Source organism: Tenrec ecaudatus, chromosome 2 (assembly GCF_050624435.1).
Source record: "Tenrec ecaudatus isolate mTenEca1 chromosome 2, mTenEca1.hap1, whole genome shotgun sequence".
NCBI lineage: Eukaryota > Metazoa > Chordata > Mammalia > Afrosoricida > Tenrecidae > Tenrec > Tenrec ecaudatus.
In genome coordinates this window covers 128,786,050-128,803,944 of record NC_134531.1, presented here as the reverse complement: position 1 = coordinate 128,803,944, position 17,895 = coordinate 128,786,050, and the positions used below count along the sequence as shown (strand labels likewise).

Here is a 17,895-nt window from a genome sequence, read left to right as displayed (position 1 = left end):
TTTTTTTTACAAAACAACCATATATCACCTTCAAAGTACTCTCCATTACACTTAACACACTTGTCAAATCTGAGATTCCATTCTTGGAATATTTTTCAAACTCATTTGTTTGGATGGCTGATAGTATCTCCCTCCTTTTTTTTCTTAACGTCTTCTAAGCCATCAAATCACTGTGAGTCCCTGTTCTTTTTTCTTTTAAAATCTTTTTATTGGGGGCTCGTACAATCCATACATACATCCATTGTGTCAAGCACATTTGTACATTTGCTACCATCATGATTCTCAAAACATTTTCTTTTTACTTGAGCCCTTGGTATCAGCTCCTCATTTTCCCCCTCTCTCCCTCCCCACCCTCCCTCTCACCCTCACGAACCCTTGATAATTTATAAATTATTATTATTTTTTCATGTCTTAGACTGTCCTATGTCTCCCTTCACCCACTTTTCTGTTGTCTGTCCCTCCAGGGAGGGGGTCATATGTTGATCATTGTGATTGGTTCCCCCTTTCTGAAATATTTTTTAAAAATCATTTTATTGGGGGTCAGTCCCTGTTCTTTCATGTCCCTCTTCATTTGTGGAAACAAAAAGAAGTCACATGGAGGTCAGGTGAATAAGGTGCCTGAGACAAGAGAAACATGCTTTTTTTCTGGTGCGCTGAGATGGCTGCATGAGCAGGTGCATTGTCATGGTGGCAAAACCACTCCCCTGTCTGCTACAAATCAGGCCTTTTTTTTTCTTACACACTGTTATTGCAATCTTTTCATAACTGCCGAGTAGAAAGTTTGATTAACAGTCTGACGTGGTGGAATGAACTCCAAATGCACTGCGAGTCTACATCTTCATCTGTTTGGGAAGTTGACAGGTGTCCAGCATGATTTTTGTCATCAATTGACATTTCACCTTTTTTTGAAACGAGTTTGAGTTTTTCCCATAGCGCTGTCCTTGTAAAGCTAGTGATTCTCAACCTGTGGGTCATGACCCCTTTGGGGGTCGAAAAACCCTTTAACAGGGGTCGCCCGATTCACGAAAATAATTTTATGATTGGGGGGTCACCACAACATGAGGAACTGTATTAAAGGTTCTCAGCTTTAGGAAGGTTGAGAACCACTCCTGTAAGCTGTGTTCAACATCACAACAGTTTCTGTGCCATTTTTCTGGAGCAGGAAACAAAATTTCACAGCCCTATGCTGTTTTCTTAAACCCTATAACTCCGAGCGTGACATTTTCATAACATTTAATTTTATTTTGATTGTTATATATATTGATAGCTATGAAAGTAAAGAATAAAAACAAAAAATTTTTTTTCCTGAAATTAAAAAGTCAGGCATTATAGGGTTAAATCTGTCATCACAAAAAAACCCCGAGGTTCTAGAGAAACTGCTTTTATTAAAAAATTCACTGTGACCAGCGAGAACCTTCCCAGGTGATGCCACTGGGTGCACTAACTCAGCGAGTTGCTTGATGCTCCCCTAGAGGGGAAAATGCATACTACAATAGCTCTGCCCAGAGGAGTTTTTCCCCTTTTCTTTTTCCTTTTTTTGGTGGGGCAGGGTACCTCGTCATGTGACTGCCCAATTACATGATCATAGAAGAATGCCAGAGGACTGCCAAAGTACCGAGAATCCCGTCCCCTCCCTGACACAGAATAATAAAGGGACACAGAATCCTACCCATCACAGCCAGTGCTGGGCTTTCCTCACACCTTGGAGTTCATTACTACCAGACAGTGTTTATTATGCTCCTGTACACTGGTATGTAAAATATTTAGAGAGTAGATTTATTAGTGTTGTAAAGGTGAATGACTAGGTAATGAGATAGTCGCTAAGTGAGAATTAGCAATTTGAATCCACCAGCTGAACTGCAAGAGGGAGGCAGATTTAACAGCCTTAGAACACCCATCAGGCAGCAGTTCTAATCTGTCGTGTAGGGTCACTGTGAGTTGGAATTCCCCAGATAGAAATGACTTTGGTTCGATTAGGTATTGGTCAGTGGCCATGTTACTGAATAGAGTGCACCTGCCCAACCAAAGAGGAGCCCCTCCAAGGGCTGTGAGTTCAGAATTGTATTGCTTGCTTCAAGGTTGGCTGTTCAAACCCACAACCTGGCTCCTTGGGAGAAAGATGAGACTTTCTGCTCTGTAAACATTTACAGTCTCATACACCCAAAGAGAAAATTCTGCTCTATTCGCTAGGGTCAATGTGAGTTGGAATTGACTCGGAGACCTGCAACTATGTGCGTATGAGAAAAAGGCAGGGGGACAGAAGCTTGTGGGTGCTGAATTGGGTACATCCAAGGCAGTGCCTTTGCTTTGGGTGTTTTGGTCCAACAAAATGGCACCACAAGTTTTTGGGCTTTCGTGATCTTTCTTTTTAAGGTCCCTTTGGAAGGACTATGTTATATTGAACAGAAGACTAGAAATCATAATGGTTACGTCTGTGTCCATTTTAGTTATAGTGTGGCCTTCTAATCCTCTTGTGAATGCGTAGGCTTTAGCGAGGGTGTTGTTTTCTGCAAGTATCATTCTGAGCCCTCGACAGTTCATTTTTACATTGATCTGCTTGAGGAGTAAGTCCTTTATTGCCAACTGCTCTTTTGTGTCCGAACTGGTGTCTTTGAGTTTTTCCCATAGCGCTGTCTTTGTAAAGCTAGTGGTTCTCAACCTGTGGGTCATGACCCCTTTGGGGGTAAAAAAACCCTTTAACAGGGGTCGCCCGATTCACGAAAATAATTTTATGATGGGGGGGTCACCACAACATGATGTCTGAGGATACTTGGGAGTGTTCTTTCTGGATGTCTTTGGAATTGTTTTGGGGCCAGGAAAAGCCAGTTTCTTCTGCAACATTAAAATGGGTGTTTGCTACCTAATGCTCATCTGATGGGTTGGAGATTTTTACATATTCATGAACACAGTGATTTTGTTCTGGCCCCTCCCACTCCCCTCCCCGGCAAGTTTCGGGACTGTTGTTTTAGTTCATGCTGCTAAATGAACTAAAACATTTGAAATGGCAAGGTTTTTGAGCCCAGGCCGCAGCTGCTAGTACCTTTACTTTACAGGTCTGTTTTTTTTCATGGAGCGGTGAGCGACAGGATTGTAGAATGGGAAGCTAAGAGGGTGTAAAATGTTAGGCTTAAGTGTTTTCTGCTGTGCCAACATAGTGATGTTTAAAATGTGCTATTGTTCATTCCTTATGTTTTTTCTATTAATATTTCTGCTAGTGGAGGAAAGAGAATTTCTTTCCTTTCTAAGAGCATCGTTTAAGAAAATCTCACATTTTAAGTTGCATAGAATTTAGCACTGTCCTAGGCACTAAGTAGATTAAATTTGTGTTAATACGTTTTTAAGTTTGCATTAAAATTTTTTTTAAAGCACGCAGTGATTTACCAAATATGTAAAACAAATCCTGTAATGCTCACCTCAATTTGATTTCTTTGCGTGTTGTGCGAATGTTAATATGCCAGGTTTACTTAGCAAACTAAAAATAATGTGCAAAGATAAAAGCCCCTGCTCATGTTAATATTTATGACAGCTAGAGGCTTTGCAAGCTTGTAGTCTCTTTATAATTTTAATCCTTTCTGGAACGAAAGCATTTTACCAATCCTCAGTGCCTCCAAGATGGGAATACTGTGGAGGGTTTTAAAAATGCTCTACCTAAACATGTCATTTATTTAGTCCCTGTGAACATGTGTAGCACCAAGAGTGAGGAGTCCTGGGCTTCCTGAGCTCACGATTTCACATTGACACGGGCTCCTTTAGCCCCTGGCCCCTCCTCTCTCACCTGCCCTTTTCTACTCCAGCTAAGTGGATCTTCTGTAGCTCGTGCAAAATGTGAACGGAAGAATGTTCACCTTCCTAAGACTCCCGGAAAATGATGTTTATAAACCTGCTTACACCAAAGTCTAATACTTTTCAATCTTAGCTCATATTAAAGGCTTAGTTAAAGTCGCCTTTGAAAGGCTAGCCTATGAATCCATAAGCCTGCTATAAATTCATGCACATTACTTCCTTGTCGAAACCAGTGTTTCCCATTTACCTGGAGTTACTACAGCTGCGGAACTGCTTCCAGGAGCTAATCCTGTCCAGTGCTAGCAGGATGGGGGTTCTGTAATATCTATGAGTATTTACCAGTGATTGGATAACAGCGCTGAATCACTTGCCCTCGTTGGATTTCAGCTTCGTTAAGTATGTTGAATCCCAAACATGTTGAATTTTCCTTTCTGACACATGGCAATCTGAGGAGGTTCAAATCCTCCAGTGCTTGCAAAATAAAGGAAATGCACCGAGTGTACATTTACGTGACGTGTTCACCATTTCTTCACACACGCAGAGACCTCTTCACATCACCTTGGAGCTTGGTCAGCAGCTTTCCGACCCCCACCAGGGTGCATGCCCTCCCAGTCCCTCTGACTCACAGGCATTCAGTGGTGGCGGGAAAATGGGTACTGTTTTCTCTTGTGTTCGTGAAATAAATACTAAATTCTGAAAGGTTTTTTTGAAAAATAAAAATTCCATTTTGACTCTGTTGTAGCATAGTTCAGGATCTAAAGAATCATACTAACAGTAGAGAGATTCTGCGCAGTGAGGTTATAGTTGCCTCCATGTGATCTGAGCCTGAATGTGCGTGCATAATTGGAGAGATTATTGGAGAGAGAGTGTCTTGCTGCGGTCGATGCGGCTTAAATCCTAGCGCTGAGCATAGCGTTTACTTTCTCAGCTTACCCACAAAATCTGTGACTAATTTAGTGAATGTGAAGATTTTTGTCCAGATGGTTAGGTTTAATTGTAAAAACTGGAACGATTTCAAAGTACCCTTTGGGGGAGGGCGGGAGACAACAACGACACAACATAAAAGAATGAAACATAACCAAAAGTCACTAAATATAGCCTATATGTACATAATGTAGTTTTAAACACAAATAGACATATATACCTAAACACACACACAAATATAGTCAAGGAAAAGCTCAGTTTATCATGATAGGCTGCATGAACGAAATGATACAGAAGAGATTTTAACTGCTTAATGGTTTAGTACCATATTTCTCCACAGTAAACGGAAACTAAATATACACGTGTGTTGCCTGGCTTAAAATAACTTTTAAAACAAATCTGCTACTTGTGTGACGATACCGGTGATGTTCGGTTCACAAGTGTTTTCTAGTTTGTGTCTATCTGGCCTTTCTTGGCCTTGGAATCAATGCATCTTGAGTGTACCAAGGTACACCTTTTCTGTACCTGGTGATCGTTGGCTAAGGAGTCTTGGCAGTCACCTCACTAAACAGTAGTGCCAATGCTGGTTTTGCCCAGGTCGTTGTCAGGTGTTGGCTGGCGATGGTGCTTTCTGTGGCCTGGGTCATTCTGTGGCTGTGGAACAGGGCACACATACATTTGCAGACTGCCGCTCCCCCAGGATGAGCCTCCTTTGCCCCATATCCACTTATCCCTCACAGCTCTCGCCTTTGTTGGCAATGCTAGAACATGGACAAGAATCCAAGCCGGTGCCCAGAAACCTGTTTCCCTTCTGATTTTTACGTGGAAGAGAGAGATCAGAGCATGAGAGAGAGAGATTGGCCCCATTCTCTATCGGGGATATTGTGTACCCTAAATCTTGGGTCGATAAAGCATCGTTCCTTTAATGCTTTTGTGTTTATGGGCTAACAGGGCTCAAGAGTGTACTTTATTTGCGCTATTTCCCGGGATTATGAAGAGAGGAGCAGTAAAGGGAAGACTGAAGTAACATGTAAGAAGCAGTAGGACAGGAGAAAGTGAGGCCGTTGGACGTTTGGTAGGGTCTCATGTTATGCTCGGCTTTCTAGAGAAGCAAAATCAGTGGCGCGCACACATATGTATATACATACATACACACACACACCAATAGAGAAATTTGCACGAAGAAAATGGCTTAGACAGTTGTAGAGCAGTAAGTCCTGTCCGAATCCCCATAGGCTAGTGACTGTGGATGCTCCTAGGTCAGCAGGTCAGATTTATGATAGGAGAGACAAATGAATCCAAATTCAGCAGGTCAAGTGGCAGGCTACTGATGACTCCTGGGATCGGGAGGCAATATGGTAGGCAGTTGGAGCAAACCCAGAGAAGCAGAGGTCACTGAGCCAGACATAAGACCTAGACCTGGCATAAAAGCAGTCAAGCATTTACGTATACGGGCAGGAGGCCACAGCCCAAAGGAAACTTCCTTTCAATTGAATCTGGCTGTGACTTGAATAAGGGGATTGCACCCTAATCTTATAATTGATTGGCTGCTCACGCCAGATCCTATTACAGAGTTGATTACCTTGTGGTAGGTTCCAGTATGGAAAACCACTAGGCCTTCACTGCCAAACCACTGAGAATCCTGATCCAGCCAAGTTGATACCAACATCTAACTATCGCAGGTCTGATTTTGTTCCTTTTAAGTGGAGTAGTCTGTAAGAAAATTAGCGATGGGTGTGGATAGGCTATGTTGTTTTCACATGGGTGGAAATATGCCCAAAGAATTTTATGTAAAGACATTTCCTAATGCAGAAAAGAATGAGATAAATGAATATATATATATTATACTTGCAAGCTATCAGTAGCTTTAGTGTCTGCTTTTTGAGCCCCTCAGCATTTTTAAAGAGCACCAGGCACTATCTTGAGATTGCCCTGCATTGTAAGCAAGATAAGCATTGGGGCGGAGGCATGTTGGGAGCGTGATGTTTCAGATTAGAGCAAACCTGTGTCATGGAGGCCAAGAGGCGAAGTGAGTGTAGGTCTGTGAGGCTATTACTGTCACCAGCACCGAAGAGCAAGATAAACAAAAAGGTCGTCCTTTCCTAAGCAGAGGGGAGCTTTGCTTTGATCCCGTGGGTGAAGGGCCTCTGAAAAATAGCTTTCTTTGCCTTCTGCTATGTTCTATCTGTTTAGCGCCTAATTTTGCTCCATTTAACAAGAGCTCTGCACTCTGCTTAGCCACCCGCTGAATGACCCTTAGGTGGCTTTCAGAGGTACCACTGCCCCGCTGTGAGGTGACATTTCAAGGCCTTGGGAACAGAGCTGTGTTCCCTACATTACAGTGGCATGTGTGGTGAGGGGCAGAAGCAGAAGAGCTTTCCTCTGTCTTCCATCACCCCGTCTGGGCAGCCTCCTTTCTGTCTATTTGTGAACCTGGCGTTGGAGGGAAAACATTCTTGCAGCCGACTGCTTTTACAGGTGTTTCTAGATGAAAATGCAATAGGAAACCTGCCGACTTCGGAAGACCCTTCTGTAGATGTTTCTTTAGACACTGGATGCTAGGAGTGACATGTAAGGGACGAGGCTCATGTGCTGCCTTTGTTTCTTCCTGATTTCACAGTGAACATTGTAAGCAATTTAAGAACAAATTTAAGAAGTGAGATTCAGATAAGGGACCTCTAACAGGCAGGTGAGAGCCTAAGAATTTGTATTGTCATACTTGGGCTGTACAATTTTTATATATTTCTGCTTTCCATATTTGTGTATGTGTGTGTGTGTGTGTGTGTGTGTGTGCGTGTGTCTAAGGGGTGGCTCGTCTGCATGGGTTATGAACAGACCAATCCAAGGACTGACTGTATTTCTCAGCTGCCATTATAAACACGTCCATGCTCGCTCCTCAGCTGAGTCTTCCCTGGCTGCCGACGAGGAAGTACCCTTGCAAAAATCAGGAAAAAGAGCTTTGCATTTGATAACGTCAGAGTTTGGGATCAGCCTAGGGGTCTGATGCCTGCAGGTTTAAGATGAGATTGTCCCAGGCTGCTGAGATCATCACCCTTCCAGATGTCCTGCCCCTCCCGATGCTTCTTGTCAGTGGGTCTCTTTCCCTCATTTGGCCTGTGGGCTCTCCATTCCTGTCTCACAGATATTTGAATTCCTTCAGAGAGGACGTGAGGAGAAAGGTCTGACAATCTATTTCTGAGCGGTCACATCCACTGAAAACCCTAGGAAAGCAGTACTCTGGTTTGACGTGATGAGCACCTGGGGTGTGTGTGCGTGTGCGTGTGCGTGTGCGTGTGTGTGCGTGTGCACGCGCACGTCCATGTAAGTTGTGTAGAGTTCAAGCCCTGGTGGCACACTGGTTGCACTGATAACTGAAAAGTTACCAGTCCAAAACCACCAACCTCTCTGCGGGAGTAAGATGAGGCTTTCTCCTCCTGTAAAGAGTTACTGTCTCGGAAAACCGCGGCAGGTAGTTCAAGATTGCCCTATAGGGTCACTATGAGTCCAGTCGACTCGATGGCAGTGAGTTTGGTTTGGCTTTCATCCCCCTTAACATGGATTTGGAAAATGGAAGGAGCGTGCATTACTGAAGGGGGAAAAAAAAGATGCAGTGTGGGCAGGTGCTCAAGGTCAAAGTTACTGTCATCCCACTTGCACTGATCAGTAAGACAATAGAGGATAAGGACTCATCCGTGTAAGTCAAAACTGCTCCATCCAGGAGGTCTGAGTGCCCTTCCCCGCATCGTGCTGCTGACCTCTGGGTGGTACTGTGCTTCCTCTGACGCCTCAGCTAGGGAAGGGAGAGGGGGTGGGGGGTGACTGAACACGCGGTTGTGCTTTCTTCCAGTTGGAGATCCCGGCATGTCTTAAGTCACAATAGAGAAGCGGTTTAGATGTGCTTGCTGAGGATCTCTTCAGTGGACGTTTCTTTACGGTCTTTAGCACGTAGCACAGAGTGTAAGGCCTGGGGCTGTTGGAGGGTCTGACACAGCCATGGCTTGGAAACTCTGTTATAAATTGGAGAGCCGTGTTAAGTGTGAACTTGAGACAGGAGAAAAAAAGCAGATTCAGCAGTTGAGATGGAAGTGAAAGCGGAACCTATGCCTGGACTCTCCAGTTGATGGGGCGTTTGCATTCCCCCCCATGAACATGCTTTCCAGTCTGTTTCTTGGCTGACTGCACGTGTTGTTGAATCCACTCAGATAAAACACATGGAATGTGTTCTGCACAGACCATGTCCGGGTCGGATTGAGAGTTGGGCACAAGCCAGGCCGTGCAGGACCTGGCGAGCCCATGGTAAAGGAACTTGGATTTGAGTCGGAATATGGTGAGGGATGTTTAGCGGGTTTTGAGCCAGGATGTAATTTGTTTTGTTGTTACGAACTTGCCCTTTCCTGACTGTTCTGTGGAGAGCTGACTCTGGAGCTATGAGGAGAGCAAAAAGGGTACTTAGTTACAAGACAGTTACAGGAGCCCAAGGGAGAGAGAACCCACGGTCGGTGTGGTGGGGGGGGAGCATGGAGGTGGTGAGAAGTGGTCCCCCTGCATTAGGTAGATGGGACAATAATTCTGGACTAAGAGGTTGTGAGGGAATGAGGATGAAGAATACCACTCAAATTTGGGGTGGGGGTGAAATCAAGAGTTGGGATAGATTTAAAAGGAAAAATGACTTTCTGGTGAAAGCGTACATGGCACACTAGGTTTTCCCCACTTGACAGTTTCCATCCACACAAATCGTTCAGTGACGTCAGTGACGTCATTGGACTCATTGGACGACGAGTCAGCGTTCTCTGTGCTCTGGGTGTTTCATTTGCAGAACTCTTGCTTCTCAGCCCCTTGTCTCTTCACCTGGGCTTTAGAGTAAACGTTGACCTTCCAGCGCATAAAGGCGATTACTTAGGGGAGGACTAATCTTATAGGTGATACTCTGTGTGTGTGTGTGTGTGTGTGCGCGCGTGTGCGTGCGCGCCATGCTGCTACTTCTGTAAATGGTGGTCTGGGATACTTACCTGGCAGGGGAGACACCATGATCAGGAAGGTGGTTTTGCCCAGGGCGAGGCACATCCATTGCACTGCGGGTGTGACCCCTGCGGGTTCCCCAAATGCATAATTTGTGATAGTAGGGGACTGCGTTCGTTCACGCTCTCCCCTGTTTAAAAAAAAAAGGAAAAAATGTTGATCTTGGGATAGTTTGGGTTCAAGGTCTAAAGAATGTGTAAGGGCAATAGCGTGAGGCCTTAACGGCTAACAGTTACTCTAGCCTTTTGAAAAGTATTTCATTTTTGTTGTACGTTTTTCTCCCACCCATTCTACCCGCAGCCATCCATTGTGACCCCAGTCAGAATTGTCAGCAGTGGTATCTGGGCACCATCTCCTTCTGGTCCTAGGGTACACGAGGCCGTGGCTCTTGTAGGCTATCAGCCTTCGGGCTTATTTCCTCCCTGGCATTTTGGTTGCCTTCTTGCTCGTTTGCTCCTACAAATAGAGACCGATCAGCAGTTGTCTCTTTGAGGGCTGCTGGCACTATTTTAGGACCGTAGACATGGCTCATTTCACTGGGATGTAAAATTTGGATTTGTGTCAACTCTACTATGCCAACTGAATGGTCTCTGTGGCACTACAGACAGTGGTCCTGACCCTAGAGAACCAATCTCCGAAGGTGTTTGCTTATGGCTGAGGATTATCTGTAGTGTGTCTTCCATGAATAGATGAGCCTGCCACACATAACAGTATTTACATGTGTGTATAGATACCTCTTGTCTGTTCTCACATATGAAAGAGCTTTTTAAAAGCGTTTGGAAAATAGAATTAAGAAAATAATGCAATTTTCTCATGAAGTCCCCCCATCCCCCAGCTCCTTTGTATGTATACACCTGTATCTACCTATGCCTGTCCCCATATATATATGTGATCATACATAACTTCCTTGGTTTTTGGAATATTCTGATAGCTGCTAAGTGGTTGATGCTCAATGGTTGGCTGAGGCTGGAGACGATTTGGGCTTTCACATTGGTTGGCAGAGGTCACCTAGTAAGTGGGGGTAGTTACAAAAAGACTAAGACCCAGTGAAGGAGAAAGAATGCAGAGCACTCAGGATAGTCTGGGTGTTTCTAGAAATTAAGCAAAATTATTTCAGCTGGGCGGAGGTGCGTGTGACCAGCTATACCAGATGCTGTTGAGAAGTGAGTTGCAATATTGACCAGGATTTGGTGGGAAGGTGGTTGATGACTGCAACACAGGTGGTCCTGGGTGAGGCCTGCCATTGCAGTCAGACCTGATTGATGGAACTTGGATTTTGAGTAAGAGACGGGGGCAAGAACACAAGGAGAATTGGACTCTTTTTCTATGAGGGGCAACATGAAGTATGGGAGTCTCTTCATCTACTTTTATATCATCTGTTTTATCTAGGTTTTAATGTCTTCCTCCCCCTCCCAAGTTGGGAGCACTAATAGCCTGTTTGTGAGCTGACGGGAATGATGCAAGAGAGAGAGCAAAGCTGATCTTAGGCAGACAGAGAGGGGGGTACGTTACGTGGACTGGGTATAGGGGAAAAGGGGGCATATGTATCTAGTGTGGGGGACAGCTGTGGACTGTAGAGAAGGGACAGGCCTCCATTATAACAGGAGAAAAGTCAGAGGGTTTGTACAGACGCAGGCGGGTTTCATAGTTTTTGGATGGAAACGAAGAAGGAAGTCCTTTTTTAATAATTAGTGTAGGATATGGCTGCTGTGTGTTTTGTTTGATTTAGAATATTGTAGACAACAGTTTAATATTCATCTCTTTATTCATTCACTGTCTCCTTCTGCAATATGAAAACTGAGAGATGGTGCCCTGGGTACTTGAGTATGTTTCACGCGGACAGCAGAAATAGTGGCACTCTAAGAAAAGCGATGCCGTCCTGCAGGTCTCAAGTCAGTCTTTCCTTCAAGCATTCTTTCCCGCATTTCCTGAGTGCTTGCTCTGTGCCTAGCACAGTCTGGGCCCAGGAGATGCACAGTCAGCAAACGAATGCCCTGGCCCATGACACTTTGATTCCCATTTAGGGTGGACATTTCGGTTATATGAAACAGTGGAAGGTGGTAGAGAAAACTGGGGAGAGAAAGAAGATTATGCTTGAGTAGAGATAGGAAAGCAGCGAGGAAGAGCCGCATGAGCCCTGGGGAGAGAACTTTTGAAGCCTGCGGGAACAGACTGAAAACCCTGGTAATGGGGCGTGTGTGCCAGGAGAAGCCAGAGTGGCTGAGGCTGAGGGGGGCAGGGCGGAAAGGAGGAGGAGGAGATCAGGTCCAGGAAGCTTCCTGGTACTTTCAGGAGCTTGAGAAGGACAAGTTAGACTCAGAGAGATGGGCTTTGAGCAGAGGGAGGGGCATACTCTGATCCACATTCAGGATCCCAATTGTGTGAGTATATTTTAAGCTTAGCTTTTAGGCTCCGTCCCTTGGGTCTCTTGATTTCATTCTTGTTTATGATAATTGGTTAAGGGAAACGGAGGTTTCTTGTGTGTATAATATCAGCTTAATTTCATTTCCAAGGGCATAAATATTAACAATCCCCACCCCTCACAAGGGTGGATAAATGGTACCTTCTTCGGAAGTGCAAATATTTTCCAGGTGTTTTCAACCATTCATTTGTGTGTGTGCCCACATGCACACGTTCTATTGCATTGCTATAATCCATAGTTGCTAAGATGATAAACAATAGGAATATAAACGGTGAGATAATAGTATGAATATAAAAACTTGCCCTTTTTTGTTGTTGTTCTTAGACCCCAAGGATGGTTTGTTTGCTCCCTGGGTTTAGTGGGCTTCCAACATTGGGGGTAGGCCTGCATCTGAGGAACTAGTGACATTAGCAGAAAGCTTTGTGTTTGGCTTTGGAAACTAAAAAAATCATCCATGAATGTGTAACAGTTTAAACTGTACCTCATGGACAGTCCGTGTTACCTTCCGTTTAGACCCCAGTCTGCTCCCCAGGGTCTACCGCTTTTAGCAGCGTGCTGCATCCTTTGTGAAATTCACTCCGTATGTTCAGGCATCGATATTTATAGTTCTTGTCTCCTTCTGCACATGAGCACATTAAAGAACTGCTCTGAGCCTTTCTCTTTTCACAGAGCTGTGTGTGTGGGGTATCATCTGTACCACATGTTCCTGTTCTTTGAGTTGACAATTTCCCGGTCCCTTACGAATAGCTTTTAGGTGGTTTTCAGTGTTTGGTTTTTTTAAAGGTAAAAAGTGTTCCTGTGATCTTCTTTGCATACATGTATTTCAGAATTCAGTTTCCCCCCAACTGAAGGGCATTCCCCGTCTGCTAGGGCTGCTCTGAGTCGCCCTCAAGTTGACGGCAGGGAGTTGGTTTGTTGTCAGATGGCCTTCCTGCCAAGACTGGGACATGAAATGCTTGTGTTTCTGTAATTTGGTTAATCTTATGAATTCCAACCTCATGTATGCTAATTGAATCACGTCAGTCCATTATTTTCTTTGTAAACCTTTGAGTTTCTCTTCTCATCCAGTGGTCATTTATCGCCTTTGCCTTATTTTTTAGTAGGTTGTTGGCTGTTTCTCCTGATTGGTTAAGTATTTCAGTGCCTAGTAATTAAACTGCCCCTGCCTCCTGTATTTTGCAACCATTTTCCCCACGTCTTCATTTGCTTTGTGGTTCAGTTTATGGTATGTATATATATATTTTAATCTTTCTTAAATTGTGTTGCCAGGTTTTGGTAGACCTTTCTTACCCAGAGATTTCTCCCCCCATTTACTGCTTTATAGTAGTTGCCTCTCTTCATGGTTTTCGAAGAAAAGGGCGATATTGTCACTGTACTGGCTTTGGGGGTCACACTTGGGGGTAATACACAATTTAGATCCAGTACCCCCAATCATTGAGCTCTTCTTTGAAGTGTTGCTTCTTCACCGGAGTGGTGCATCTGAAACACCTGAAGAGTGCTTTTTCTTTCTTTTCTCTCTCTTGCCCTTTCTAAAGCACCTGTTCCCAGGTTCCCAGCCCCTGTTCTGATTTGTAGGTTTAGCAGAGGCTCCTTCATTGTCTTAGTTCATTTGAAGACCTTTCTTTTATTTACTTATTTTATTTTCCTCACAAAAGGTAGTTGTTCGAAGTGGTTATTAGGATTGACAGACTCCCCTACCCCACCCCCACCCCTGTTCTTCTGTATAGAAAACTCACTCCGGCATTGCTTTCAATATGACTTCATTAAGTGTTTTACAGGTGGTTAATTAGTCTACTTGGTCAAATGGGAGGTAGAGCAGGAAGGGCCGGTGATTTGCTGCCCAAGCCCCAGGAATATTTACAGGCAGGTAAATCCCCTTACTAGTGTTTCCTCGATCTAGGGCCGGAGCACAAATGAACTGCTTCCGTTGTAAGGATGAGCCACGGCTTTGCTTAGTTGGCCATTTTTGGATCAGTAGCACGCAGAGAATTGCCGAGGAGGCTGGAGGAAATGTTTGGGGAGTGCATAAAGCACGCAGCTGTAAGTATTACCGCCGTCGGTCTGATCTATGGAGGTCATCTCTTGGTCAGCTGGGTTTCAGAAAATTGCCACTCTGTTATCAGGCGCTCTGAGTCAGCAGCGCGTAGCCAGTGAGTCCTGATGATGCTGGCCGTAGGCTGTCTGCAGGTAGATCCCTCCTGTTGTGGGTTGATGGGGCCATGGTGCAGGACCTCCAGGCTGATTCTTGCCTGGGTCAGATGTGCAATTCAGGGAGAGAAGCTCCTGACCTCTGGGAGCGTGGGTTCTGTGGGATCCTGTGGCTTTGACCACCCCCGGGTTATCCGTGTGGGTGGTGGGTGGAGCTGCAGTCTCTGGCATGTGTCTTCTTGGGCTATGTTTACGGAATGGCCTTCCAGTTATGCCAGAGTTTCGCAGTAAATCCAGTGGAGGCTGGGACCCAGGTAAGGCGGAAGGAACCCTGACGTAGTAGGAACACGAAAATGTTTTCCAGTAGAACAGTGGCCAAAAGACCCCCAATTCACTGCCATGCAGTCCATGCTGACTCACAGGGACCCGCGTAGCACGGGGTAGACTGCTCAGGAGCTTGGGGGACAGTAACTCTCTGTGGGAGTAGAGAGCTACCGCCGTGGGACTGGTGGTTTTGAACTGGTGACCTTTGGGCTAGCAGCCCAGCCCATAAACACGGTGCTCCTTAAAATAAGGGCCATCCCGCTGAATTTTGGTTCTTGCGAGTTTTGCTGTTGTATTTTCCTGAACACTCCTTTTTTGGGGGACACTTAAAACAAACTTTTCCTGCTTTGTTTCCGTGGTCCCTGATTGCATGTTTTCTCTAACAGCCTGAGGTCCCGGGAGCAGCTGAATCCCACCTTACTTAATATTTTCTCTCCCCAGCACCTAGCACGGTGCCTGTTACTAGGAAGTTCTAATGAAAGATATATTGGAATTGATTCTCTCTTAGTTGGGTAAAGGGCAGAGGCGGGACTCGAGCCTGGCTACTTTGGGTCCCTAACGTTGTCTTTCCTCTAGAGATCACAGGTAAAACCCTTGCTGGGAATTTTCTTATATCCTGCATGTATTGCTCCTTTTACAAAATGCAAAAGCGCTGTCATGTACGGCCCCAGGTTCTGTTGCTCCGGTTCTCCCAGGTCTGATGGAGAATGTTGAATGAATTCTTAAGACTAAAGACGGAGATGGATTGCCCAGAAGGGTTCTGCAGGGTCGGAGCAGCACAGTGCAGTGGTATCCTCTTTGCTGGCGGATTAAAAAAAAAAATGTGTCTGTTGATTTCTTTGTTACCCACAAAACCCTTAATGCTAAAATGGAGGGTTTCTCTCTTGAAGTCTTTTTGTTGGTTAAGTAGGAGGTGTATAAGATAGAACTAAGAGCTTACTTGTGACCTTGATAAAGTTATTTAAACTTAAAAGTTACTTAATTTGAGGAATGGGGTGTGACCCTGAAGTTTGGACCCTGATAAGATTTTTGAAACTGAAGGAATGCATTTGACTTCTTTATCTCTGCTGAAAGGCTCCCTGGAAGTATAGTCGGTTAGGTGTTTGCCTCCCAACTGCAAGGTCATCGCTGTGAGTCCGAATCAACTCAGCAGCAGTGGGCTATGAGCGTGCGCGTGCGCGATCTCTGCCGAAAGGACCTTGGTGGAACATTGGTGACGTGCTTGGCTGCTAACTGAAAGGTCAGTGGCTTGAAACCACGAGCTGCTTCAATAAAGAGCATAACCTTGGAAAGAAGCATGGTTGTGGGACAGTTCTGGGTTGTCCTACAGGGTCTCAGTGAACTGGAATCCACACGAGGGCATTCGGTTTTCTTGTTTGTTGGCTTTTTGAAAGTCCCTGCTAAAATTTATATAAAGACTTGGAGCACAGCCCATTCTGAAACTTTGGTGTTTAATAAATGGTCACAATCTCATGTCATTAATAATCATAACTTGTTAACAGAGCAGTGACTTAATATACCAAGCCTTGAAGGTGACCATTAAGCGCAACATGTTATTAAAATAAGCTTTTACCAAAAAAAGTACTCACCAATATACATTTAATAGATTGAAACAATACATTTTTATGTGTGTGACAGCATGTTTCCCCTGAAAGAATTCTAACATAGGTGGACTATGTAATCATGATTCATTTATGGTTCTTCAAGAGTCTATTATGTCTTTCGGTACATTAGGAAAACTTGCTTTCTGGAAAGGAGGTGGAAAAGAGAAACTGGTTTTATCAGAAGTATCGTGAAAGATGATCCAGACCAAAGACCAAACTCACTGCTAGTCGCTCCGACTCATAGCAACCCCACAGGACAGGGGAGAGCTGCCCCGCAGTTTCAGAGACTGTGATTCTGCATAGGAGTAGAAATCCCCGTCTTTCTCCCAAGGAGAAGCTGGTGGTTTTGAAGAGCTGACCTTGCGGTTAGCAGCCCAATGCGTCACAGGCTTCCCTGAAAGATGAGATGACAGGAATAAGAAGGCTTTTCTTGGGAGCTTCCATGGGCATCAACAGAGCCACCGAAGGTTCGTATTCTTCTGGGAGGGGCTTTTGGAGGGTCCCCCAACTTCCTGAGGTAAATTGTTTTTGGAGAAGGCTGGTTCCTTTCTAAAGCATCAACAGTTCAAATGCTCCTCCCCTAGTTGCCTGCTTGTTGAGCTGAATAACACCTTGCTGAGGGCATAGTGATTAGAGTACTAGGCTGCTACCCACGGAATCAGCCATTCAGACTCACTCACTAGCAGCTGTTTTGTAGAAGAACTTGCAACAAGCTGTTTCTGTAGAGATTACCACCTTGGAAATTTCTATGGGTTTCCTTTTTGTCAACATCCTCTGAGTAGCAGGAGACTCAAAGGCAGGGAGTTGGGTGTTTTGAAGGTTGTAGTTACGTGTTTCAAAGCCATCTCCTGTTTGGTGTTTAGGATACCCTCTGAAGGTCATCTGGGTTAGTGTAATTGCTCTGTCGTTACAAGAGAAGAACTGAGGTTTGGAACTAAGGCAATGTCAATAGTTTAGCAAATGGGTATTGAGTGCTTGTTATAATGAAAAAGAGACATCACTCCTGCCCTGGAGGTCAGTGCATCTTAACTCCGATTTTTTTTTTTTTTTAGGTTAGCGTTTAATTGAGCACCTAGGGACCCTCTCCCCAGGGGACGGGGAGGGGAGTGTACATCAGTACAAACACATAGACCTTTGCTTCAATAATTACAGGCTTCCTCAGACTCCACAGAGTCTGTGAACCCCAGGTAAAGCATCTTTGATTTAACAATTGCTTGTCAACAAGCCCTTGAATTAAGTGACTTGCTTAGGGGCTAAACAGTTTAACTACTGAGAACCTGGGAGAATCCCATGCGTCTTTTCCCTACCCTAATGTTTTTCCCACCACCCCATGCTGATTTTGAAATGATGAACTACAAGTGAAATGATAGGAAAACACTTGGTAAATACAGAGTATTCCGCAAATGTAAACGCAAACAAACATCTCTAAGTCGCAGGGAAAGCCAGGCCCCGCATTTGGTAGCATGGCTTATGTTCACATATTAGGGAGCCTGCTGGAACCCCAGTGCACTGTTAGTTGCCAGCTGTTTGGTTTAATCTGATCATTTATAAAAATATAGCAATCCTCACTGGTGCCTGTGTTAAATACTGATATCACTGAAATGAATGCTGTGCCTGTGGCATGCATGTTTGCAAATACTTTCTATAGATGGGTTGTGAGAGATGTTTTAA

At 44.6% G+C, this 17,895-nt stretch overlaps 1 protein-coding gene and 1 pseudogene across 7 annotated transcripts in view; both read left to right on the top strand.

The window, feature by feature from the left end:
- ZNF608 (zinc finger protein 608) overlaps positions 1–17,895 on the top strand; it is a 119,608-nt gene that overhangs the window by 17,283 nt on the left and 84,430 nt on the right. The window lies entirely within an intron of this gene.
- Positions 9,709–9,859, top strand: LOC142441779 (U1 spliceosomal RNA; annotated as a pseudogene).